We start from the raw sequence: 26,987 nt of genomic DNA on the forward strand, positions 1-26,987 counted from the left end.
CAATACACTAATAGTGCAACCATTTTAAAGTTGAGTTTGCCCAGAATTCTACATTGAAGAGACCTGGACAGCAGATACATCCCCACGGGTAGCACGTATCAGGCACTGGATGTATGATGTCAGCCCGGTATGTTTGACTTAGAAATGATGCAGCATATGCAGGGAGACACCTGTTAATCCAGGGGAGAAGCTGCTGGAAACCCACCTCTGACTAGGCTCCTGTGCGACTTGGTCTCAGTCCCCTGCGGCTTTTAAAGTTTTTTTTCTTAGAAATACTGCAACTTTTCAGAGTCAAACACTCCCCTGGCTGACATCATACAGCCAGTGCCTGATACATGCTTCCCGTTCATTTTATTGCACGACGTATGACGTGCTGGTCTCCTGCTTTTTTATAATATTGGGAAGTATAACCAATCAACATGCATAAAAAGTCATAATTTAAACATAAAAAATGCAATTGACTTGCGATATTTGGCACATTGGTCTCAAGGTCTTACCTAACATTGGGAAGTCTACTACCATGCTTTAAGAGGTTGTCCAAATTCAGAAAATCTTAGTCCCTAGGTGCAGTTTTTGTAAAATAAAAAAAAATGTTGATTTACGTATCCTCCACGAGTCATTGTGATTCTCGCTGTGTCCGATACTGGCTGCGGCGCTGACATCTCATCGACAGCTCGGCATGCAAACAGTGAGCTCAGCTGCTCTGCCTATGTAGAACATGCTGCTCAAGAGCCACTGAGCTCACTGATTGACTGCCGAGCTGTCAACGTGACGTCAGCAAATCAGACAATACTGGACAGCGGGAGCAGCATCGGAGACTCAACACTGGACCTGGTGGACCAAGATTTTATTAAAGGAGACAACCTTTTGTTTTTTTTGCTGTGTTTCTTAAACTGCAGTGATTGCACCAAAAACACACTATCACATTTATGCTTCCAATAATAGGGTGTTGGATGGGAGATATGCTTCATTGAGGCTATTAATCAGTGATGTGAAATCTGGAAGTCTTCTCTAACATGCTATGTGCTGAGAGGGTTAAACCGCCATTTTAAAAGGGCTGTTTTTTATTTGTAAATGACCATAGTGCGGGTGGGAGGTCATTCACCATATCTTCACCCCAGGATGTGGTCTGGGCTATAAATAGCCAGCCTTCTGAGTCAGGAGTTGTTCAGCATCTGGAAAGGCTTGCTCCAGAGAGGAGTTTGCATTTGTTGTGCTAGACCTGCTACACTCAGTAATAACAGGGCGGGACTTTAGCCTTTTCTAGGACATATGGCGGAAAGCAGGCACACCACGTGACTCAGGAAGGAGCTGGTTCCACCATGTTGAATCCCCAACGCAGTCGGAGACAGATGAATTCCCCCTGTGTGTCCTTGCTGGTGATGAGAATGAGTCGCTGACCCAAGAGGCCGAGATTCCTGAGTTGGGTGTTTCTGGGGGGAATTTTGGTACTGCTCAGATGCAGGATCTCATGTTGAAAATGTGTCTGCAATCAATGGGGTTGCTTAAGAGCCGGAGGCTGACACCAGGTTCCCATATTTTAAACTAAATGAGGAACTCCTTTATCGGGTCACTAAACTCAAAGGGGAAGTGGTAGAGCAGTTGGTGGTGTCGGGTCCTTATAGGCGTAAGGTATTAGACCTGGCCCATTCTCATATCTTGGGTGGACATCTGGGGGTAGAAGAAACTCAGGAGCGGGTCCTGCAGAGGTTCTACTGGCCTGGACGTGACAGGGAGATTGTTAATTATTGCCGGTTCTGCCCCACCTGTCAGCTAACTGCTCCCGTGTCCCACTTCCGAAGCCCTCTAGTGCCATTGCCTATTATAGAGGTCTCATTTGATTGGATTGCCATGGACCTTGTCGGGCCCTTGGTTAAGTCCGGCAGGGGAAACCAATACATCCTGGTAGTGCTAGATTATGCAACTCAATATCCGGAGGCAGTACCACTGAGAAACTCCTCCGCTAGGAGTATAGCCAGAGAGCTGGTGCATATTTTCTCCCGGATGGGCTTGCCAAAGGAGATCCTGACAGATCAGCGAACTCCTTTAATGTCCAAGGTAATGAGGAAGTTGTGTAAAACTCTCCAGATTACACAGCTCCGGGTGTCGGTATACCATCCGTAGACAGACGGCCTGGTGGAGAGATTCAACAAGACCTTGAAGTCTATGCTGGAGAAGGTCGTGGTTGTGCTGTTATCCATCAGGGAAGTGTCCCAGAGCTCTACGGGATTCTCACCGTTTAAGCTGCTATATGGATGGCACCCACGGGGTCTTCTGGATCTAGCAAAGGAGACCTGGGAAGCAGAGGTTACACCCCACCAGAGCATCATCAAGCATGTGACCCAGATGCAGGACCGGATTGCGAAGGTAATGCTCTACCACAATATATATTATATATATTTATTATTAGTATTATATATGATGCCGGTATATCAACTAGTTGCAGTCAATGTTCCTGTGTACTTTACAGTGTATGTAACTAGAGACCTGTGACATAGATGAGCGCAGGCACTGTGACATCACTGAGCTCATATAATGTACATATATATGAGCTCATTGATGGCACAGTGCTTGTGGTATTATACAACCCCTGGCAAAAATTATGGAATCACCGGGCTCGGAGGATGTTCATTCAGTTGTTTAATGTTGTTGAAAAAAAGCAGATCACAGACATGGCACAAAACTAAAATAATTTCAAATGGTAACTTTAGGGCTTTAAGAAACATTAAAAGAAATAAAGATTAAAAATGTGGTAATTCTGGCAAGGGTAATTTTTTTCAGACCAAGCAGAGGGAAAAAATTATGGAATCACTCAATTCTGAGGAAAAAATTATGGAATCACCCTGTAAATTTTCATTTCCAAAACTAACACATGCATCAAATTAGATCCGAACGTTAGTGTGCATCTAAAAAGGAGTGATCACACCCTGGAGAGCTGTTGCACCAAGTGGACTGACATGAATCATGGCTCCAACACGAGAGAGAAAATTGAAACAAAGGAGAGGATTATCAAATTCTTAAAAGAAGGTAAATCATCATGCAATATTGTAAAAGATGTTGGATGTTCACAGTCAGCTGTGTCTAAAATCTGGACCAAATACAAACAACATGGGAAGGTTGTTAAAGGCAAACATACTGGTAGACCAAGGAAGACATCAAAGCATCAAGACCAGAAACTTAAAGCAATATGTCTCCAAAACAGGAAATGCACAACAAAACAAATGAGGAACGAATGGGAGGAAACTGGAGTCAATGTCTGTGACTGAACTGTAAGAAACCGCCTAAAGGAAATGGGATTTACATACAGAAAAGCTAAACATAAGCCATCATTAACACCTAAACAGAAAAAAACAAAGTTACAATGGGCTAAGGAAAAGCAATCGTGGACAGTGGGTGACTGGATGAAAGTCATATTTAGTGATGAATCGCAAATCTGCATTGGGCAAGGTGATGATGCTGGAACTTTTGTTTGGTGCCGTTCCAATGAGGTTTATAAAGATGACTGCATGAAGAGAACATGCAAATTTCCACAGTCATTGATGATATGGGGCTGCATGTCAGGTAAAGGCACTGGGGAGATGGCTGTTATTACATCTTCAATAAATGCCCAAGTTTACATTGCTATTTTGGACAGTTTTCTTATCCCATCAATTGAAAGGATGTTTGGGGATGAACACATTTTTCAAGATGATAATGCATCCTGCCATAGAGCAAAAACTGTGAAAACATTCCTTGAAAGAAGACACATAAGGTCAATGTCATGGCCTGCAAATAGTCCGGATCTCAATCCAATTGAAAATCTTTGGTGGAAGTTGAAGAAAATGGTCCATGACAAGGCTCCAACTTGCAAAGCTGATCTGGCAATAGCAATCAGAGAAAGTTGGAGCCAGATTGATGAAGAGTACTGTTTGTCACTCATTAAGTCCACGCCTCAGAGACTGCAAGCTGTTATTAAAGCCAGAGGTGGTGCAACAAAATACTAGTGATGTATTGGAGTGTTCTTTTGTGTGTTTGTTTTTCATGATTCCATAATTTTTTCCCTCTGCTTGGTCTGAAAAAAATTACCCTTACTGAGTACCACATTTTTTATCTTGATTTCTATTAGTGTTTCTTAAAGCCCTAAAGTTACCATTTGAAATGACTTTAGTTTTGTGCCATGTCTGTGATCTGCTTTTTTACAACAACATTAAACAACTGAATGAACATCCTCCGAGCCCGGTGATTCCATATCTTTTGCCAGGGGTTGTGTATATATATATATATATATATATATATATATATATATATATATATATACAGTACAGACCAAAAGTTTGGACACACCTTCTCCTTTAAAGATTTTTCTGTATTTTCATGACTTTTGTACATTCACACTGAAGGCATCAAAACTATGAATTAACACATGTGGAATTATATACTTAACAATGAAGTGTGAAACAACAGAAAATATGTCTTATATTCTAGGTTCTTCAAAGTTGCCACGTTTTGCTTTGATTACTGCATTGCACACTCTTGGCATTCTCTTGATGAGCTTCAAGAGGTAGTCACCGAAAATGGTCTTCCAACAATCTTGAAGAAGTTCCCAGAGATGCTTAGCACTTGTTGGCCCTTTTGCGTTCACTCTGCGGTCCAGCTCACCCCAAACCATCTCGATTAGGATCAGGTCTGGTGACTGTGGAGTCCAGGTCATCTGGCGTAGCACCCCATCACTCTCCTTCTTGGTCAAATAGCCATTACACAGCCTGGAGGTCTGTTTGGGGTCATTGTCCTGTTGAAAAATAAATGACGGTCCAACTAAACGCAAACTGGATGGAATAGCATGCCACTGCAAGATGCTGTGGTAGCCATTCTGGTTCAGTATGCCTTCAATTTTGAATAAATCCCCAACAGTGTCATAAGCAAAGCACCCCCACACCATCACACCTCTTCCTCCATGCTTCATGGTGGGAACCAGGCATGTAGAGTCCATCCGTTCACCTTTTCTGCGTCGCACAAAGACACGGTGGTTGGAACCAAAAATCTCAAATTTGGACTCATCAGACCAAAGCACAGATTTCCACTGGTCTAATGTCCATTCCTTGTGTTCTTTAGCCCAAACAAGTCTCTTCTGCTTGTTGCCTGTCCTTAGCAATGGTTTCCTAGCAGCTATTTTACCATGAAGGCCTGCTGGACAAAGTCTCCTCTTAACAGTTGTTGTAAAGACGTGTCTGCTGCTAGAACTCTGTGTGGCATTGACCTGGTCTCTAATCTGAGCTGCTGTTGACCTGCGATTTCTGAGGCTGGTGACTCGGATAAACTTATCCTCAGAAGCAGAGGTGACTCTTGGTCTTCCTTTCCTGGGGCGGTCCTCATGTGAGCCAGTTTCTTTGTAGCGCTTGATGGTTTTTGCAACTGCACTTGGGGACACTTTCAAAGATTGCCCAATTTTTGTGACTGACTGACCTTCATTTCTTAAAGTAATGATGGCCACTCGTTTTTCTTTACTTAGCTGCTTTTTTCTTGCCATAAGACAAATTCTAACAGTCTATTCAGTAGGACTATCAGCTGTGTATCCACCAGACTTCTGCACAACACAACTGATGGTCCCAACCCCATTTATAAGGCAAGAAATCCCACTTATTAAACCTGACAGGGCACACCTGTGAAGTGAAAACCATTTCCGGTGACTACCTCTTGAAGCTCATCAAGAGAATGCCAAGAGTGTGCAAAGCAGTCATCAAAGCAAAGGTGGCTACTTTGAAGAACCTAGAATATAAGACATATTTTCAGTTGTTTCACACTTTTTTGTTAAGTATATAATTCCACATGTGTTAATTCATAGTTTTGATGCCTTCAGTGTGAATGTACAATTTTCATAGTCATGAAAATACAGAAAAATCTTTAAATGAGAAGGTGTGTCCAAACTTTTGGTCTGTACTGTATATATATATATATATATATATATATATATTTATATACAGTTATATGAAAAAGTTTGGGCACCCCTATTAATCTTAAGCTTAATGTTTTATAAAAATTGGCGTTTTTGCAACAGCTATTTCAGTTTGATATATTTAATAACTGTTGGACACAGTAATGTTTCTGCGTTGAAATGAGGTTTATTGTACTAACAGAAAATGTGCAATCTGCATTCAAACAAAATTTGACAGGTGCATAAGTATGGGCACCTCACCAGAAAAGTGACATTAATATTTAGTAGATCCTCCTTTTGCAAAAATAACAGCCTCTAGTCGCTTCCTGTAGCTTTTAATGATTTCCTGGATCCTGGATGAAGGTATTTTTTGACCATTCCTCTTTACAAAACAATTCCAGTTCAGTTAAGTTTGATGGTCGCCGAGCATGGACAGCCCTCTTCAAATGATCCCACAGATGTTCAATGATATTCAGGTCTGGGGACTGGGATGGCCATTCCAGAACATTGTAATTGTTCCTCTGCATGAATTCCTTAGTAGATTTGGGCGGCGTTTTGGATCATTGTCTTGCTGAAAGATCCATCTCCTGCGTAACTTCAACTTTGTCACTGATTCTTGAACATTATTGTCAAGAATCTGCTGATACTGAGTGGAATCCATGCGTCCCTCAACTTTAACAAGATTCCCGGTGCCGGCATTGGCCACACAGCCCCAAAGCATGATGGAACCTCCACCAAATTTTACTGTGGGTAGCAAGTGTTTTTCTTGGAATGCTGTGTTTTTTTCCGCCATGCATAACGTCTTTTTGTATGGCCAAACAACTCAATCTTGGTTTCATCAGTCCACAGGACCTTCTTCCAAAAAGAAATTGGCTTCTCCAAATGTGCTTTTGCATACCTCAGCCGACTCTGTTTGTGGCGTGCTTGCAGAAACGACTTCTTTCGCATCACTCTCCCATACAGCTTCTCCTTGTGCAAAGTGCGTTGTATAGTTGACCGATGCACAGTGACACCATCTGCAGCAAGTTGATGCTGCAGCTCTCTGGAGGTGGTTTGAGGAATGTCCTTGACTGATCTAACCATTCTTCTTCTCTGCCTTTCTGATGTTTTTCTTGGCCTGACACTTCTGGCCTTAACAAGAACTGTCCCTGTGTTCTTCCATTTCCTTACTATGTTCCTCACAGTGGAAACTGACAGGTTAAATCTCTGAGACAGCTTTTTGTATCCTTCCCCTGAACAACTATGTTGAATAATCTTTGTTTTCAGCTCATTTGACAGTTGTTTTGAGGAGCCCATGATGCCACTCTTCAGAGGAGATTCAAACAGGAGAACAACTTGCAAGTGGCCACTTTAAGTAGCTTTTCTCATGATTGCATACACCTGGCTATGAAGTTCAAAGCTCAATGAGGTTACAAAACCAAAAAAAGTGCTTTAGTAAGTCAGCAAAAAGTAGGTATGAGTATTTAAAACAAGAAAATGATAAGGGTGCCCATACTTATGCACCTGTCAAATTTTGTTTCAATGCAGATTGCACATTTTCTGTTAGTACAATAAACCTCATTTCAAGGCAGAAACATTACTGTGTCCAACAGTTATTACATATATCAAACTGAAATAGCTGTTGCAAAAACACCAATTTTTATAAAACATTAAGCTTAAGATTAATAGGGGTGCCCACACTTTTTCATATAACTGTATATATATATATATATATAATGTCTTTAGTGAAGAAAGAATCTGGCACTCACTGAGCAAAGCAATCCAAAAACAGTGATTTTCGGTCGAAAGGACCTTCTTCAGACAGATTGCATGTAACAGCACTGTGGGGAATAGGGATTCAATGCCTGTAAGAGCACATATCCTATGGGCATTTAATTCCCCTAGCGCTGTTACATGCAATCTGTCTGAAGAAGGTCCTTTCGACAGAAACATCACTGGTTTTGGATTGCCTTGCTAATAAATCTGACATTATTTTTCTGCAACTCTATGAGTGCCGGACTCTTTCTTCACTGAGTGGTATCCTATCCCGGCACCGTATTTTTATACAGAGTGACATACATCCTATCTATATATATATAATGTACATTCATTTACAGTGGGGAAAATAAGTATTTCATATACTGCCGATTTTGCAAGTTTTCCCACCTACAAAGAATGGAGAGGTCTGTAATTATTATTGTAGGTACACTTCACCTGTAAGAGACAGAATCTAAAAATAAATACCAGAAAATCATAATGTATAATTTTTACATAATTAATTTGCATTTTATTGCATGAAATAAGTATTTGATACAATAGAAAAACAGAACTTAATATTTTATACAGAAACCTTTGTTTGCAATTACAGAGTTCAGACGTTTCCTGTAGTTCTTGACCAAGTTTAGTTTACACACACTGCAGAAGGGATTTTGGCCCACTCGTCCATACAGATCTTCTCCAGATTTTTCAGGTTTCGGCACTTTCACTAGGAAACATTGAGTTTCAGCTCCCTCCAACGATTTCCAATTGTGTTCAGGTCTGGAGACTGGCTAGACCATTCCAGGACTTTGAAATGCTTCTTATGGCGCCACTGCTTAATTGCCCCGGCTGTGTGTTTCGGGTCATTGTCATGCTGGAAGATCCAGCCATGACCTATCTTCAATGATCTTACTGAGGGAAGTTGGTTGTTGGCCAAAATCTCGCGATACATGACCCCATCCATACTCCCTTCAATACGGTGCAGTCCTGTCCCCTTTGCAGAAAAGCACCCCCAAAGTATGATGCTTTCCCCACCATGCTTCATGGTTGGGACGGTGTTCTTGGGGTTGTACTGCTCCTTCTTCTTCCTGTAAACACGGCGAGTGGAGTTGATAACAAAAAGTTCTATTTTGGTCTCATCTGACCATATGACCTACTGCCATGCCTCCTCTGGATCATCCAGATGGTCAATGGCGAACTTCAAACGGGCCTGGACATGTGCTGGCATGAGCTGGGGGACCTTGCGTGCCCTGCAGGACTTTAATCCATGACGGCTTAGTGTGTTACTAAAGGTAATGTTTGAGACTGTAGTCCCAGCTCTCTTCAGGTTATTGACAAGGTTCTCCCATGTAGTTCTGGGTTGATTCCTGACCTTTCTCAGAATCATTCTTACCCCACGAGGCGAGATCTTGTATGGAGCCCCAGACCGAGAAAGATTGACAGTTACCTTGTGTTTCTTCCATTTTCTAACAATTGTACCAACAGTTGTTGGTTTCTCACTAAGTTGCTTGCCTATTGTCCTGTAGCCCATCCCAGCCTTGTGCAGGTCTAGAATATTGTCCTTACATAGCTCTTTGGTCTTGGCCATGGTGGTGAGGTTAGAGTGTGATTGATTGTGTGGACAGGTGTCTTTTGCACAGGTAATGAGTTCAAACAGGTGCAATTAATACATGTAATGAGTGCAGAGTAGGAGGGCTTCTTAAAGAAAAACTAAGAGGTCTGTGAGAGCCAGAATTCTTGCTGGTTGGTAGGTGATCAAAGACTTATTATATGCAATAAAATGAAAATGAATTATGTAAAAATCATACAATGTAATTTTTCTGGTTTTCATTTTTAGATTCTGTCTTTCCCAGGTGAAGTGTACCTACAATAAAAATTACAGACCTCTAGATTCTTTGTAGGTGGGAAAACTTGCAAAATCGGAGGTGTATCAATTTTAACCACTGTATGAGATCAGTGATGTTACAGTGTCAGTGGCATTATATATATAATGGGCATATATATGAGCTCAGTGATGTCCCAGTGCCTGTGCTATTATATATATATATATATATATATATATATAATGGACATATATATGAGCTCAGTGATGTCATAGTGCCTGTGCCATATATACAGTTATATGAAAAATTTGGGCACCCCTATTAATCTTAAGCTTAATGTTTTATAAAAATTGGTGTTTTTGCAACAGCTATTTCAGTTTGATATATGTAATAACTGTTGGACACAGTAATGTTTCTGCCTTGAAATGAGGTTTATTGTACTAACAGAAAATGTGCAATCAGCATTCAAACAAAATTTGACAGGTGCATAAGTATGGGCACCTCACCAGAAAAGTGACATTAATATTTAGTAGATCCTCCTTTTGCAAAAATAACAGCCTCTAGTCGCTTCCTGTAGCTTTTAATGATTTCCTGGATCCTGGATGAAGGTATTTTTGACCATTCCTCTTTACAAAACAATTCCAGTTCAGTTAAGTTTGATGGTCGCCGAGCATGGACAGCCCTCTTCAAATGATCCCACAGATGTTCAATGATATTCAGGTCTGGGGACTGGGATGGCCATTCCAGAACATTGTAATTGTTCCTCTGCATGAATGCCTGAGTAAATTTGGAGCGGTGTTTTGGATCATTGTCTTGCTGAAAGATCCATCCCCTGCGTAACTTCAACTTTGTCACTGATTCTTGAACATTATTGTCAAGAATCTGCTGATACTGAGTGGAATCCATGCGTCCCTCAACTTTAACAAGATTCCCGGTGCCGGCATTGGCCACACAGCCCCAAAGCATGATGGAACCTCCACCAAATTTTACTGTGGGTAGCAAGTGTTTTTCTTGGAATGCTGTGTTTTTTTCAGCCATGCATAACGCCTTTTTGTATGACCAAACAACTAAATCTTGGTTTCATCAGTCCACAGAGCCTTCTTCCAAAAAGAAATTGGCTTCTCCGAATGTGCTTTTGCATACCTCAGCCGACTCTGTTTGTGGCGTGCTTGCAGAAACGGCTTCTTTCGCATCACTCTCCCATACAGCTTCTCCTTGTGCAAAGTGCGTTGTATAGTTGACCGATGCACAGTGACACCATCTGCAGCAAGTTGATGCTGCAGCTCTCTGGAGGTGGTCTGAGGATTGTCCTTGACTGATCTCACCATTCTTCTTCTCTGCCTTTCTGATGTTTTTCTTGGCCTGCCACTTCTGGCCTTAACAAGAACTGTCCCTGTGTTCTTCCATTTCCTTACTATGTTCCTCACAGTGGAAACTGACAGGTTAAATCGCTGAGACAGCTTTTTGTATCCTTCCCCTGAACAACTATGTTGAATAATCATTGTTTTCAGATAATTTGACCGTTGTTTTGAGGAGACCATGATGCCATTCTTCAGAGGAGATTCAAACAGGAGAACAACTTGCAAGTGGCCACTTTAAGTAGCTTTTCTCATGATTGCATACACCTGGCTATGAAGTTCAAAGCTCAATGAGGTTACAAAACCAAAAAAAGTGCTTTATTATGTCAGTAAAAAGTAGGTAGGAGTATTTAAAACAAGAAAATGATAAGGGTGCCCATACTTATGCACCTGTCAAATTTTGTTTGAATGCTGATTGCACATTTTCTGTTAGTACAATAAACCTCATTTCAAGGCAGAAACATTACTGTGTCCAACAGTTATTACATATATCAAACTGAAATAGCTGTTGCAAAAACACTAATATTTATAAAACATTAAGCTTAAGATTAATAGGGGTGCCCAAACTTTTTCATATAACTGTATATATATATATATATATATATATATATATATATGTATGGAACATATATATGAGCTCAGTGATGTCCCAGTGCCTGTGCTATTATACATATATATATATATATATATATATATATATATATATACAGTACAGACCAAAAGTTTGGACACACCTTCTCATTTAAAGATTTTTTTGTATTTTCATGACTATGAAAATTGTACATTCACACTGAAGGCATCAAAACTATGAATTAACACATGTGGAATTATATACTTAACAAAAAAGTGTGAAACAACTGAAAATATGTCTTATATTCTAGGTTCTTCAAAGTAGCCACCTTTTGCTTTGATGACTGCTTTGCACACTCTTGGCATTCTCTTGATGAGCTTCAAGAGGTAGTCACCGGAAATGGTTTTCACTTCACAGGTGTGCCCTGTCAGGTTTAATAAGTGGGATTTCTTGCCTTATAAATGGGGTTGGGACCATCAGTTTTGTTGTGCAGAAGTCAGGTGGACACACAGCTGATAGTCCTACTGAATAGACTGTCAGCTGCTTTTTTCTTGCCATAATACAAATTCTAAGTAAAGAAAAACGAGTGGCCATCATTACTTTAAGAAATGAAGGTCAGTCAGTGCGAAAAATTGGGCAAACTTTGAAAGTGTCCCCAAGTGCAGTTGCAAAAACCATCAAGCGCTACAAAGAAACTGGCTCACATGAGGACCGCCCCAGGAAAGGAAGACCAATAGTAACCTCTGCTTCTGAGGATAAGTTTATCCGAGTCACCAGCCTCAGAAATCGCAGGTTAACAGCAGCTCAGATTAGAGACCAGGTCAATGCCACACAGAGTTCTAGCAGCAGACAACTGTTAAGAGGAGACTTTGTGCAGCAGGCCTTCATGGTAAAATAGCTGCTAGGAAACCACTGCTAAGGATAGGCAACAAGCAGAAGAGACTTGTTTGGGCTAAAGAACACAAGGAATGGACATTAGACCAGTGGAAATCTGTGCTTTGGTCTGATGAGTCCAAATTTGAGATCTTTGGTTCCATCCATCGTGTATTTGTGTGACGCAGAAAAGGTGAACAGATGGACTCTACATGCCTGGTTCCCACTGTGAAGCATGGAGGAGGAGGTGTGATGGTGTGGGGGTGCTTTGCTGGTGACACTGTTGGGGATTTATTCAAAATTGAAGGCATACTGAACCAGCATGACTACCACAGCATCTTGCAGCGGCATGCTATTCCATCCGGTTTGCGTTTAGTTGGACCATCATTTATTTTTCAACAGGACAATGACCCCAAACACACTTCCAGGCTGTGTAAGAGCTATTTGACCAAGGAGGTGAGTGATGGGGTGCTACGCCAGATGACCTGGCCTCCACAGTCACCAGACCTGAACCTAATCGAGATGGTTTGGGGTGAGCTGGACCACAGAGTGAAGGCAAAAGGGCCAACAAGTGCTAAGCATCTCTGGGAACTCCTTCAAGATTGTTGGAAGACCATTTCCGGTGACTACCTCTTGAAGCTCATCAAGAGAATGCCAAGAGTGTGCAAAGCAGTCATCAAAGAAAAAGGTGGCTACTTTGAAGATCCTAGAATATAAGACCTACTTTCAGTTGGTTTACACTTTTTTGTTAAGTATATAATTCCACATGTGTTAATTCATAGTTTTGATGCCTTCAGTGTGAATGTACAATTTTCATAGTCATGAAAATACAGAAAAATCTTTAAATGAGAAGGTGTGTCCAAACTTTTGGATTGTACTGTATATATATATATATATATATATAATGGACATATACATGAGCTCAGTGATGTCATAGTGCCTGTGCCATATATATATATATATATATATATATATATATATTTATGGAACATATATATGAGCTCAGTGATGTCACATTGCCTGTGCCATTATATATATAATGGACATACAGTTATATGAAAAAGTTTGGGCACCCCTATTAATCTTAAGCTTAATGTTTTATAAAAATTGGTGTTTTTGCAACAGCTATTTCAGTTTGATATATGTAATAACTGTTGGACACAGTAATGTTTCTGCCTTGAAATGAGGTTTATTGTACTAACAGAAAATGTGCAATCTGCATTCAAACAAAATTTGACAGGTGCATAAGAATGGGCACCCTTATCATTTTCTTGTTTTAAATACTCATACCTACTTTTTACTGACTTACTAAAGCACTTTTTTTGGTTTTGTAACCTCATTGAGCTTTGAACTTCATAGCCAGGTGTATGCAATCATGAGAAAAGCTACTTAAAGTGGCCACTTGCAAGTTGTTCTCCTGTTTGAAGAGTGGCATCATGGGCTCCTCAAAACAACTGTCAAATGAGCTGAAAACAAAGATTATTCAACATAGTTGTTCAGGGGAAGGATACAAAAAGCTGTCTCAGAGATTTAACCTGTCAGTTTCCACTGTGAGGAACATAGTAAGGAAATGGAAGAACACAGGGACAGTTCTTGTTAAGGCCAGAAGTGGTAGGCCAAGAAAAACATCAGAAAGGCAGAGAAGAAGAATGGTGAGATCAGTCAAGGACAATCATCAGACCACCTCCAGAGAGCTGCAGCATCAACTTGCTGCAGATGGTGTCACTGTGCATCGGTCAACTATACAACGCACTTTGCACAAGGAGAAGCTGTATGGGAGAGTGATGCGAAAGAAGCCGTTTCTGCAAGCACACCACAAACAGAGTCGGCTGAGGTATGCAAAAGCACATTTGGAGAAGCCAACTTCTTTTTGGAAGAAGGTCCTGTGGACTGATGAAACCAAGATTGAGTTGTTTGGTCATACAAAAAGGCGTTATGCATGGCGGAAAAAAAACACAGCAATCCAAGAAAAACACTTGCTACCCACAGTAAAATTTGGTGGAGGTTCCATCATGCTTTGGGGCTGTGTGGCCAATGCCGGCACCGGGAATCTTGTTAAAGTTGAGGGACGCATGGATTCCACTCAGTATCAGCAGATTCTTGACAATAATGTTCAAGAATCAGTGACAAAGTTGAAGTTACGCAGGGGATGGATCTTTCAGCAAGACAATGATCCAAAACGCCGCCCAAATCTACTAAGGCATTCATGCAGAGGAACAATTACAATGTTCTAGAATGGCCATCCCAGTCCCCAGACCTGAATATCATTGAACATCTGTGGGATCATTTGAAGAGGGCTGTCCATGCTTGGCGACCATCAAACTTAACTGAACTGGAATTGTTTTGTAAAGAGGAATGGTCAAAAATACCTTCATCCAGGATCCAGGAAATCATTAAAAGCTACAGGAAGCGACTAGAGGCTGTTATTTTTGCAAAAGGAGGATCTACTAAATATTAATTGTCACTTTTCACCTGTCAAATTTTGTTTGAATGCAGATTGCACATTTTCTGTTAGTACAATAAACCTCATTTCAAGGCAGAAACATTACTGTGTCCAACAGTTATTACAAATATCAAACTGAAATAGCTGTTGCAAAAACACCAATTTTTATAAAACATTAAGCTTAAGATTAATAGGGGTGCCCAAACTTTTTCATATAACTGTATATATGAGCTCAGTGATGTCCCAGTGCCTGTGCTATTATATATATATATATATATATATATATATATATATATAATGGACATATATATGAGCTCAGTGATGTCATTGTGCCTGTCCCATTATATAAATATATAAATATATATATATATACAGTATATGATGTACATGTATATGAGCTCAGTGATGTCACAGTGCCTGTGCCGTTATACATAATGAACATATATATGAGCTCAGTGATGTCTGTGCCATTTTATATATTGTGACAAAGTTATTGGCAAAGTACTGGAGGAGAGATATGTTTCACTGAGGCTATTAGCTTCAGTGAGTTGAAATTTAGAAGTTGGCTTCAGCACACTATGTGTCTAGGGTTAATCGGCCATTTTTAATGGGCTATGATTTTATGTGAACAGCTGTAGAGTGGGTGAGAGGCTGTTCACCATATCTCCACCCCATGGTGTGGCCTGGGTTATAAATAACTGGCATTTTGAATCATTCAGGGTTCCGGAGGGCTGGAGAGAGGAACTCCAGTGCTTTGTGTCCTTACAAGGAAAAGCTGAACCTTTTGTTTACTAAACTCTGAGCGGGTGGATCTTTGCTTTGTTTTCCTGTTTTTGCCCAAAGGGCTGTGTTTATTTTTACTTCACCAAGGTTTATGATGCCTGTATATATATATATATATGAACTCAGCGATGTCATAGTGCCTGTGCCATTATATATATAATGGACATATATATGAGATTAGTGATGTCACAGTGCCTGTTCCATTATATATATATAATGGACATAAATATGAGCTCAGTGATGTCACAGTGCCTGTGCCATTATATACAGGTGCATCTCACTAAATTAGAATATCATCAAAAAGTTAATTTATTTCAGTTCTTCAATACAAAAAGTGAAACTCATATATTATATAGAGTCATTACTAACTCTATATAATGACTTGATCTATTTCAAGTGTTTATTTCTGTTAATGTTGATGATTATGGCTTACAGCCAATGAAAACATAAAAGTCATTATCTCGGTAAATTAGAATACTTTATAACAACAGCTTGAAAAATTATTTTAAAATCTGAAATGTTATCCTACTGAAATGTATGTTAGTAAATGCACTCAATACTTGGTCGGGGCTCCTTTTGCATCAATTACTGCATCAATGCGGCGTGGCATGGAGACGATCAGCCTGTGGCACTGCTGAGGTGTTATGGAAGCCCAGGTTGCTTTGATAGCAGCCTTCAGCTGTCTGCATTGTTGGGTCTGGTGTCTCTCATCTTCCTCTTGACAACACCCCATAGATTCTGTATGGGGTTAAGGTCAGGCGAGTTTGTTGGCCAATCAAGGGCAGTGATACGGTTGTTTTTAAACCAGGTATTGGTACTTTTGGCAGTGTGGACAGGTGCCAAGTCCTGCTGGTGAATTAAATCTCCATCTCCAAAAAGCTTCTCTGCAGAGGGAAGCATGAAGTGCTCTAACATTTCCTGGTAGAAGGCTGCGCTGACTTTGGTCTTGATAAAACACAGTGAACCTACACCAGCAGATGACATGGCTCCCCAAACCATCACTGATTGTGGGAACTTCACACTAGACCTCAAGCAGCTTGGATTGTGGCCTCTCCACTCTTCCTCCAGGCTCTGGGACCTTGATTTCCAAATGAAAATTGGAACTCTGGGACCTTGTGGAGTGTGTCAATGACTGCCTTCTGGACATCTGTCAAGTCAGCAGTCTTCCGCATGACTGTGGAGCCTACTGAAACAGACTAAGGGACCTTTTAAAATGCTTAGGAAGCCTTTGCAGGTGTTTTTTGCTAATTATTCTAGTGTACTGAGATAATGACTTTTGTGTTTTCATTGGCTGTAAGCCATAATCATCAACATTAACAGAAATAAACACTTGAAATAGATCACTCTGTGTGTAATGACTCTATATAATATGAGTTTCACTTTTTGTATTGAAGAACTGAAATAAATTAACTTTTTGATGCTATTCTAATTTTGTGAGATGCACCTGTGTATAATGGACACATATATGAGCTCAGTGACATCACAGTGTCTGTGCCATTATACAGTGCTGGCCAAAAGTATTGGCACCCCTGCAATTCTGTCAGATAATACTCAGTTTCTTCCAGAAAATGATTGCAATCACAAATTCTTTGGTATTATTCTCTTCATTTAATTTGCTTGCAAGGAAAAAACACAAAAGAGAATGAAGCAAAAATCAAATCATTGATCATTTCACACAAAACTCCAAGAAAGGGCCGGACAAAAGTATTGGCACCCTCAGCCTAATACTTGGTTGCACAACCTTTAGCCAAAATAACTGCGAACAACCGCTTCCGGTAACCATCAATGAGTTTCTTACAATGCTCTGCTGGAATTGTAGACCATTCTTCTTTGGCAAACTGCTCCAGGTCCCTGATATTTGAAGGGTGTCTTCTCCAAACTGCCATTTTGAGATCTCTCCACAGGTGTTCTATGGGATTTAGGTCTGGACTCATTGCTGGACACCTTAGAAGTCTCCAGTGCTTTCTCTAAAACCATTTTATAGTGCTTTTGGAAGTGTGTTTTGGGTCATTGTCCTGCTGGAAGACCCATGACCTCTGAGGGAGACCCAGCTTTCTCACACTGGGCCCTACATTATGCTGCAAAATTTGTGGGCAGTCTTCAGACTTCATAATGCCATGCACACGGTCAAGCAGTCCAGTGCCAGAGGCAGCAAAGCAACCCCAAAACATCAGGGAACCTCCGCCATGTTTGACTGTAGGGACCGTGTTCTTTTCTTTGAATGCCTCTTTTTTTTTTCCTGTACACTCTATGTTGATGCTTTTTCCCAAAAAGCTCTACTTTTGTCTCATCTGACCTGAGAACATTCTTCCAAAACGTTTTAGGCTTTCTCAGGTAAGTTTTGACAAACTCCAGCCTGGCTTTTTTATGTCTCGGGGTAAGAAGTGGGGTCTTCCTGGGTATCCTACCATACAGTCCCTTTTCATTCAGACGTCGACGGATAGTACGGGTTGACACTGTTGTACCCTCGGACTGCAGGGCTGCTTGAACTTGTTTGGATGTTAGTCGAGGTTCTTTATCCACCATCCGCACAATCTTGCGTTGAAATCTCTTGTCAATTTTTCTTTTCCGTCCACATCTAGGGAGGTTAGCCACAGTGCCATGGGCTTTAAACTTCTTGATGACACTGCGCACGGAAGACACAGGAACATTCAGGTCTTTGGAGATGGACTTGTAGCCTTGAGATTGCTCATGCTTCCTCACAATTTGGTTTCTCAAGTCCTCAGACAGTTCTTTGGTATTCTTTCTTTTCTCCATGCTCAATGTGGTACACACAAGGACACAGGACAGAGGTTGAGTCAACTTTAATCCATGTTAACTGGCTGCAAGTGTGATTTAGTTATTGCCAACACCTGTTAGGTGCCACAGGTAAGTTACAGGTGCTGTTAATTACACGAATTAGAGAAGCATCACATGATTTTTCAAAGGGTGCCAATACTTTTGTCCACCCCCTTTTTTAGGTTTGGTGTGGAATTATATCCAATTTGGCTTTAGGACAATTCTTTTTGTGTTTTTTTCATTGAAGACAAATTAAATGAAGAGAATAATACCAAAGAATTTGTGATTGCAATCAATTTCAGGAAGAAACTGAGTATTATCTGACAGAATTGCAGGGGTGCCAATACTTTTGGCCAGCACTGTATACAGTAGAGACGAAAAGTTTGGACACACCTTCTCATTTAAAGATTTTTCTGTATTTTCATGACTATGAAAATTGTACATTCACACTGAAGGCATCAAAACTATGAATTAACACATGTGGAATTATATACTTAACAAAAAAGTGTGAAACAACTGAAAATATGTCTTATATTCTAGGTTCTTCAAAGTAGCCACCTTTTGCTTTGATGACTGCTTTGCACACTCTTGGCATTCTCTAGATGAGCTTCAAGAGGTAGTCACCAGAAATGGTCTTCCAACAAACTTGAAGGAGTTCGCAGAGATGCTTAGCACTTGTTGGCCCTTTTGCCTTCACTCTGAGGTCCAGCTCACCCCAAACCATCTCGATTGGGTTCAGGTCTGGTGACTGTGGAGGCCAGGTCATCTGGCGTAGCACCCCATCACTCTCCTTCTTGGTCAAATAGCCCTTACACAGCCTGGAGGTACATTGCCCTGTTGAAAAATAAATGATGGTCCAACTAAACGCAAACCGGATGGAATAGCATGCCGCTGCAAGATGCTGTGGTAGCCATGCTGGTTCAGTATGCCTTCAATTTTAAATAAATCCCCAACAGTGTCACCAGCAAAGCACCCCCACACCATCACACCTCCTCCTCCATGCTTCACGGTGGGAACCAGGCATGTAGGGTCCATCGGTTCACTTTTTCTGCGTCGCACAAAGACACGGTGGTTGGAACCAAAGATCTCAAATTTGGACTCATCAAACCAAAGCACAGAGTTCCACTGGTCTAATGTCCATTCCTTGTGTTCTTTAGCCCAAACAAGTCTCTTCTGCTTGTTGCCTGTCCTTAGCAGTGGTTTCCTAGCAGCTACTTTACCATGAAGGCCTGCTGCACAAAGTCTCCTCTTAACAGTTGTTGAAGAGATGTGTCTGCTGCTAGAACTCTGTGTGGCATTGACCTGGTCTCTAATCTGAGCTGCTGTTGACCTGCGATTTCTGAGGCTGGTGACTCGGATAAACTTATCCTCAGAAGCAGAGGTGACTCTTGGTCTTCCTTTCCTGGGGCAGTCCTCATGTGAGCCAGTTTCTTTGTAGCGCTTGATGGTTTTTGCAACTGCACTTGGGGACACTTTCAAAGTTTGCCCAATTTTTCGGACTGACTGACCTTCAATTCTTAAAGTAATGATGGCCACTCGTTTTTCTTTACTTAGCTGCTTTTTTCTTGCCATAATACAAATTCTAACAGTCTATTCAGTAGGACTATCAGCTGTGTATCCACATGACTTCTGCACAACACAACTGATGGTCCAAACCCCATTTATAAGGCAAGAAGTCACACTTATTAAACCTGACAGGGCACACCTGTGAAGTGAAAACCATTTCCGGTGACTACCTCTTGAAGCTCATCAAGAGAATGCCAAGAGTGTGCAAAGCAGTCATCAAAGCAAAAGGTGGCTACTTTGAAGAACCTAGAATATAAGACATATTTTCAGTTGTTTCACACTTTTTTGTTAAGTATATAATTCCACATGTGTTAATTTATAGTTTTTATGCCTACAGTGTGAATGTACAATTTTCAAAGTCATGAAAATACAGAAAAATCTTTAAATGAGAAGGTCTGTCCAAACTTTTGGTCTGTACTGTATATTATGGACATATAGTGGATACAGAAAGTATTCAGACCCCTTTAAATTTTTCACTCTTTTTTTCATTGCAGCCATTTGGTAAATTCTAAAAAGTTCATTTTTTCTCATTAATGTACACTCTGCACCCCATCTTGACTGAAAAAAAAACTGAAATGTAGAAATTTTTGCAAATTTATTAAAAAAGAAAAACTGAAATATCACATGGTCATAAGTATTCAGACCCTTTGCTCAGTATTGAGTAGAAGCACCCTTTTGTGCTAGTACAGCCATGAGTCTTCTTGGGAATGATGCAACAAGTTTTTCACACCTGGATTTGGGGATCCTCTGCCATTCTTCCTTGCAGATCCTCTACAGTTCCGTCAGGTTGGATGGTGAATGTTGGTGGACAGCCATTTTCAGGTCTCTCCAGAGATGCTCAATCGGGTTTAGATCAGGGCTCTGGCTGGGCCAGTCAAGAACGGTCACCGTGTTGTTCTGAAGCCACTCCTTTGTTATTTTAGCTGTGTGCTTATGGTCATTGTCTTGTTGGAAGGTGAACCTTCGTCCAAGTCTGAGGTCCAGAGCACTCTGGAAGAGGTTTTCATCCAGGATATCTCTGTACTTGGCTGCATTCATGTTTCCTTCAATTGCAACCAGTTGTCCTGCCCCTGCAGCTGAAAAACACCCCCATAGCATGATACTGCCGCCAACATGTTTCACTGTTGGGATTGTATTGGGCAGGTGATGAGCAGTGTCTGGTTTTCTCCACACATACCGCTTGGAATTATCACCAAAAAGTTCTATCTTTGTCTTATCAGACCCAAGAGACTCATTTCTCATAGTCTGGGAGCCCTTCATGTGTTTTTGAGCAAACTCTATGCGGGCTTTCATATGTCTTGCACTGAGGAGAGGCTTCTGTCGGGCCACTCTGCCATAAAAGCACGACTGGTGGAGGGCTGCAGTGATAGTTGACTTTGTGGAACTTTCTCCCATCTCCCTACTGCATCTCTGTAGCTCAGCCACAGTGATCTTGGGGTTCTCCTTTACCTCTCTCACCAATGCTCTTCTCCCACGATTGCTCAATTTGGCTGGACGGCCAGGTCTAGGAAGACTTCTGGTGGTCCCAAACTTCTTCCATTTAAGGATTATGGAGGCCACTGTGCTCTTAGGAACCTTGAGCAATGCAGAAATTATTTTGTAACCTTGGCCAGATCTGTGCCTTGTCACAATTCTGTCTCTGAGCTTCTTGGGCAGTTCCTTTGAGCTCATGATTCTCATTTGGTCTGACATGCACTGTGAGCTGTGAGGTCTTATATAGACAGGTGTGTGCCTTTCCAAATCAAGTCCTATCAGTTTAATTAAACACAGCTGGACTCCAATGAAGGAGTAGAACCATCTCAAGGAGGATCACAAGGAAATGGACAGCATGTGACTTAAATATGAGTGTCTGAGCAAAGGGTCTGAATACTTATGACCATGTGATATTTCAGTTTTTCTTTTTTAATAAATTTGCAAAAATGTCTACATTTCTGTATTTTTTTTTCAGTCAAGATGGGGTGCAGAGTGTACTTTAATGAGAAAAAAATGAACTTTTTAGAATTTACCAAGTGGCTGCAATGAAACAAAGAGTGAAAAATTTAAAGGGGTCAGAATACTTTCCGTACCCACTGTATATATGAGCTCAGTGATGTCACAGTGCCTGTGCCATTATATATATAATGAGCATCTATATGAGATCAGTGATGTCACAGTGCCTGTGCCATTATATATATAATGAGCATCTATATGAGCTCAGTGATGTCACAGTGCCTGTGCCATTATATATATAATGAGCATCTACAGTGCCTACAAGTAGTATTCAACCCCCTGCAGATTTAGCTGGTTTGATAAGATGCAAATAAGTTAGAGCCTTCAAACTGCAAACGAGAGTAGGTTTTATGAACAGAAGCATAAATCTTACAAACCAAAAAGTTATGTTGCTCAGTTGAATTTTATTAAATTTTAAACATAAAAGTGTGGGTCAATTATTATACAACTCCTATGTTTAATATTTTGTGGAATAACCCTTGTTTGCAATTACAGCTAATAATCGTCTTTTATAAGACCTGATCAGGCCAGCACAGGTCTGTGGAGTTATCTTGGCCCACTCCTCCATGCAGATCTTCTCCAAGTTATCTAGGTTCTTTGGGTGTCTCATGTGGACTTTATTCTTGAGCTCCTTCCACAAGTTTTCAATTGGGTTAAGGTCAGGAGACTGACTATGCCACTCCAACACCTTGACTTTTTCCCTCTTGAACCAGGCCTTGGTTTTCTTGGCTGTGTGCTTTGGGTCGTTGTCTTTTTGGAAGATGAAATTACGACCCATCTTAAGATCCTTGATGGAGGAGCGGAGGTTCTTGGCCAAAATCTCCAGGTAGGCCGTGCTATCCATCTTCCCATGGATGCGGACCAGATGGCCAGGTCCCTTGGCTGAGAAACAGCCCCACAGCATGATGCTGCCACCACCATGCTTGACTGTAGGGATGGTATTCTTGGGGTCGTATGCAGTGCCATCCAGTCTCCAAACGTCACGTGTGTGGTTGGCACCAAAGATCTCGATCTTGGTCTCATCAGACCATAGAACCTTGAACCAGTCTGTCTCAGAGTCCTCCAAGTGATCATGAGCAAACTGTAGACGAGCCTTGACATGACGCTTTGAAAGTAAAGGTACCTTACGGGCTCGTCTGGAACGGAGACCATTGCGGTGGAGTACGTTACTTATGGTATTGACTGAAACCAATGTCCCCACTGCCATGAGATCTTCCCAGAGCTCCTTCCTTGTTGTCCTTGGGTTAGCCTTGACTCTTCGGACAAGCCTGGCCTCGGCACGGGAGGACACTTTCAAAGGCTGTCCTGGCCGTGGAAGGCTAACAGTAGTTCCATAAGCCTTCCACTTACGGATGATGCTCCCAACAGTGGAGACAGGTAGGCCCAACTCCTTGGAAAGGGTTTTGTACCCCTTGCCAGCCTTGTGACCCTCCACGATCTTGTCTCTGATGGCCTTGGAATGCTCCTTTGTCTTTCCCATGTTGACCATGTCTGAGTGCTGTTCACAAGTTTGGGGAGGGTCTTAAATAGTCAGAAAAGGCTGGCAAAAGAGATCTTTAATCCACACATGTGAAGCTCATTATTCTTGGTGCCTGAACTACTTCTTAATACTTTAGGGGGACCAAACAGAATTCTTGTGGTTTGAGGGGTTGAATAATAAATGACACTCTGAATTAACTTTTAACGTTTAAAAAAGAAAAAAAAAAATTGCTGCAGTGCATTTCCCACTTCCAGGCAGATCTACAGTACAAATGTCACAATGCCAAGTTAATTCCGCATGTGTCAACCAGCTAAATCTGCAGGGGGTTGAATACTACTTGTAGGCACTGTATATGAGATCAGTGATGTCACAATGCCTGTGCCATTACATATATAATGAGCATCTATATGAGCTCAGTGATGTCACAGTGCCTGTGCCATTATATATATATATAATGAGCATCTATATGAGATCAGTGATGTCACAGTGCCTGTGCCATTATATATATAATGGACATCTATATTAGATCATTTATGTCACAGTGCCTGTGCCATTATATATATATGTAATGGACATCTATGAGATTAGTGATGTCACAATGCCTGTGCCATTACATATATAATGAGCATCTATATGAGATCAGTGATGTCACAGTGCCTGTGCCATTATATATATAATGGACATCTATATGAGATCAGTGATGTCACAGTGCCTGTGCCATTATATATATAATGGACATCTATGAGATTAGTGATGTCACAATGCCTGTGCCATTATATATATAATGAACATCTATATGAGATCAGTGATGTCACAATGCCTGTGCCATTACATATATAATGAGCATCTATATGAGATCAGTGATGTCACAGTGCCTGTGTCATTATATATATAATGGACATCTATATGAGATCAATGATGTCACAGTGCCTGTGTCATTATTGTCATTATATATATAATGGACATCTATATGAGATCAGTGATGTCACAGTGCCAGTGCCATTATATATATAATATACACATATATATGAGATCAGTGATGTCACAGAGCCTGTGCTCATCTATGTCGCAGATCTGTAGTTACATACAGTGTAAAGCACACAGGAACAGTGACTATAACTAGTTGTTACACCGGCCCCATGCACAGGGAACGGCAGCCCCATGCTCATACCAGCACCGATCGTACAGAACCTCGGATCGTCCATTATACGTACTGTGACACAGAACAGGCTCCCGGCGCAGCTCCTTCCTTACCCGGTGCCTCCCACAGAGCAGGACGCGTTGCTATGGCGACCCCAGACGCTGACCGCCCGCACTGACAGGCCGGCTGCCGCCACAACCTGCTGACCGCTCCTCAGGCACGCAGTGCTCTATGGGCTGACAGTGGTATAGTCGGCGTCCGGTGTAGCTGAGCTGCGCTGGAATAGCACTAGAAACAGTAGCATTACTAACCCACTAAGGAGAAAAGACTATATATGACACTATGCCCAGCCAAGCCATGGTTACACACTGATGACTTTCAGGTGTGCCATACCCATAGCATTCAATGGCTGTACATATACCTAAGGGCTTTCCACATGTATAGTCTGTATACTGCTTATACTGCAACTGTGTTCAGTACAACTATTTATTTAACCCTTTCCCATAGAGGAGAAGTTTTCATTTGTTGGTATTTTATCCCCGCGCATAACTTTTTATTTTTTCATCATCATATTATAATCAAGGCTAGCTTCATTTTTTGTTTTGTTTTGCTTTTTTTTCAGGATGAGATCTTAATGGCAGCATTACATTTACCATATAAGTTATTGGAAAGGGGAAATAAATTGTAGGCTGGACTTAAAAGGAAAAGAGCCATTCCACCAATGTTTATGGGTTTTGTTTTTATGGCAGTTACAATGTGGTAACTATGATTCTGTGGGTCATTTGGGTTATAGTCTTAGGGCAACATGGTGGCTCAGTGGTTAAGCACTGTTAGGGCTCGCTCACACAAGCGTATAAATCGGACGAGTCCAGTGCAAGAAAACATCACATTGCACTCTGACCAATGTTATTCAATGAGTCAGTGTTCGTCTGTGAGTTTTACCTCAGCTGGAATTGGACTGAGGAAAAAAATTGCAGCATGCTGCGATTGTCAGCGAGAATCGGATCGCAGTCGCCAATGCAAGTCAATGGGTGTGAGAAAAAAATCGCACAGCACACGGACCATGCGTATACCATATGATTTTTACGCACACATCTCAAAGGAAACCCGACATTTCATGAGCCGAGTACAGTAAATTCACATCCCGAACCATGAGAATAGGATAGATAGATAGATATGATAGATGTTCTGTAGATATTTAATGTCACAAGCCCCTACATATAATAAACTTTCACCCTTTAGTGCCTTTCATGTGGCACTAAAGAGTGTTTAGCCTTATTAAATGTATTAAATAAATAATTAAAAAAAAATGATGTGGGGTCACCCCTATTTTTGATAACCAGCCAAGGTAAAGCAGACAGCTGTATGCATATACTGTATTGTAAGGCTGGGAAGGTCCCTGGTTATTGGGTCCTTCCCAGCCTAAAAATTGAAGCCCTCAGCTGCCCCACAATTGGGGCATCACATGACGCATCAAGCCCTGGTGTTAGTAATGGAAAAGCGTCTATCAGACACCCCCATTACTAACCCAGTAAGTTAAAATAAAAAAACACACAAATATTTTATTTTAAAAAAACACCCCACGACTCTAGCCCTGTTTCACCAATTTATTAAAAAAAAAATCCAACCAGTCCAGACATAAAGTAATAAAAAGAAACACTCCCGCATTCAGAAATGTATTATTAAAAATAATCCCCTCAGCTCCGACATAATCCATGGCATTCCCATGACGTCCACCGATTCTGTACTGTGACCTATGATGCGTTGTTCTGAGAACATCATCGCTCGTGAGACATGACCGGGAGTGACCTATGATTGCAGTACAAAATCGGTGGATGTTGTGGGAACGCCATGGATTATTTCGGAGCAGCGGGGATTATTTTTTAATAATAAATTGGCACGCAATAAATGCCGCTGTCACATATTGACAGCGGCATTTCATAGGTTAACAATCGCAGGTGGAGCTCCGCTCCATCTGCGGCTGTTAGAGGCAGAAGATGGCTGAATAAGGGGGCTCTATTACTATTTAGATGTATAGAGGTAGAGAGGGAAATTGTTATACTGTCAGGGGCAGAGATGCACATGGGGGGGTTATGTTTACATAACTTTGTTGCCTTATGAAGGGCGGGGGGGCCCCCAAAAATTTCTTGCACAGGGGCCCACTACAGTCTGTGTCCGCCCCTGGGATGAAGTAAATGCAGCTGAACAGCAGCTGTCAGGACAGCTGCCCTGTCCTGCTGCAGGGCGTGATGGGGCCTCAGTGATGCGGCTCCTGGCACAGCACATTATGTGGGGCTCCTGGCATAGCTCCTGGCGGGGACCTGGTCTACACTATATGATAAGTATGCACTAAACTCCAAATCCCTCCATTACTCCGCCCCCATATGACCAAAGCCCCGCCCACCCCACCCCCTCCTTGCTGGGCCATGGAAAAATGATCTTGCTTCAAGCCGGTCCCTGGTGCAAAAAAGGTTGGGGACCACTGGTCTAGAGCACTAGTGAGTTTCTGAAAAAATGAAGAGGGTGTTGGAAAA

The 26,987-nt window shown here is 41.4% G+C and overlaps 1 protein-coding gene across 1 annotated transcript in view; it reads right to left on the bottom strand.

Moving 5' to 3' along the window:
- STPG2 (sperm tail PG-rich repeat containing 2) overlaps positions 1-24,684 on the bottom strand; it is a 1,485,896-nt gene extending 1,461,212 nt beyond the window's left edge. The window contains exon 1 of the mRNA XM_073638559.1: positions 24,527-24,684. The gene's annotated coding sequence lies outside the window, so the exon portion shown is untranslated. The remainder of the gene's footprint in view (positions 1-24,526) is intronic.
- Between the last annotated feature and the right edge of the window lie 2,303 nt (positions 24,685-26,987).

The sequence above is a fragment of the Phyllobates terribilis genome, unplaced genomic scaffold, assembly GCF_046119375.1.
Source record: "Phyllobates terribilis strain yellow unplaced genomic scaffold, ASM4611937v1 Scaffold_1__5_contigs__length_1240528914, whole genome shotgun sequence".
NCBI classification, from domain to species: domain Eukaryota; kingdom Metazoa; phylum Chordata; class Amphibia; order Anura; family Dendrobatidae; genus Phyllobates; species Phyllobates terribilis.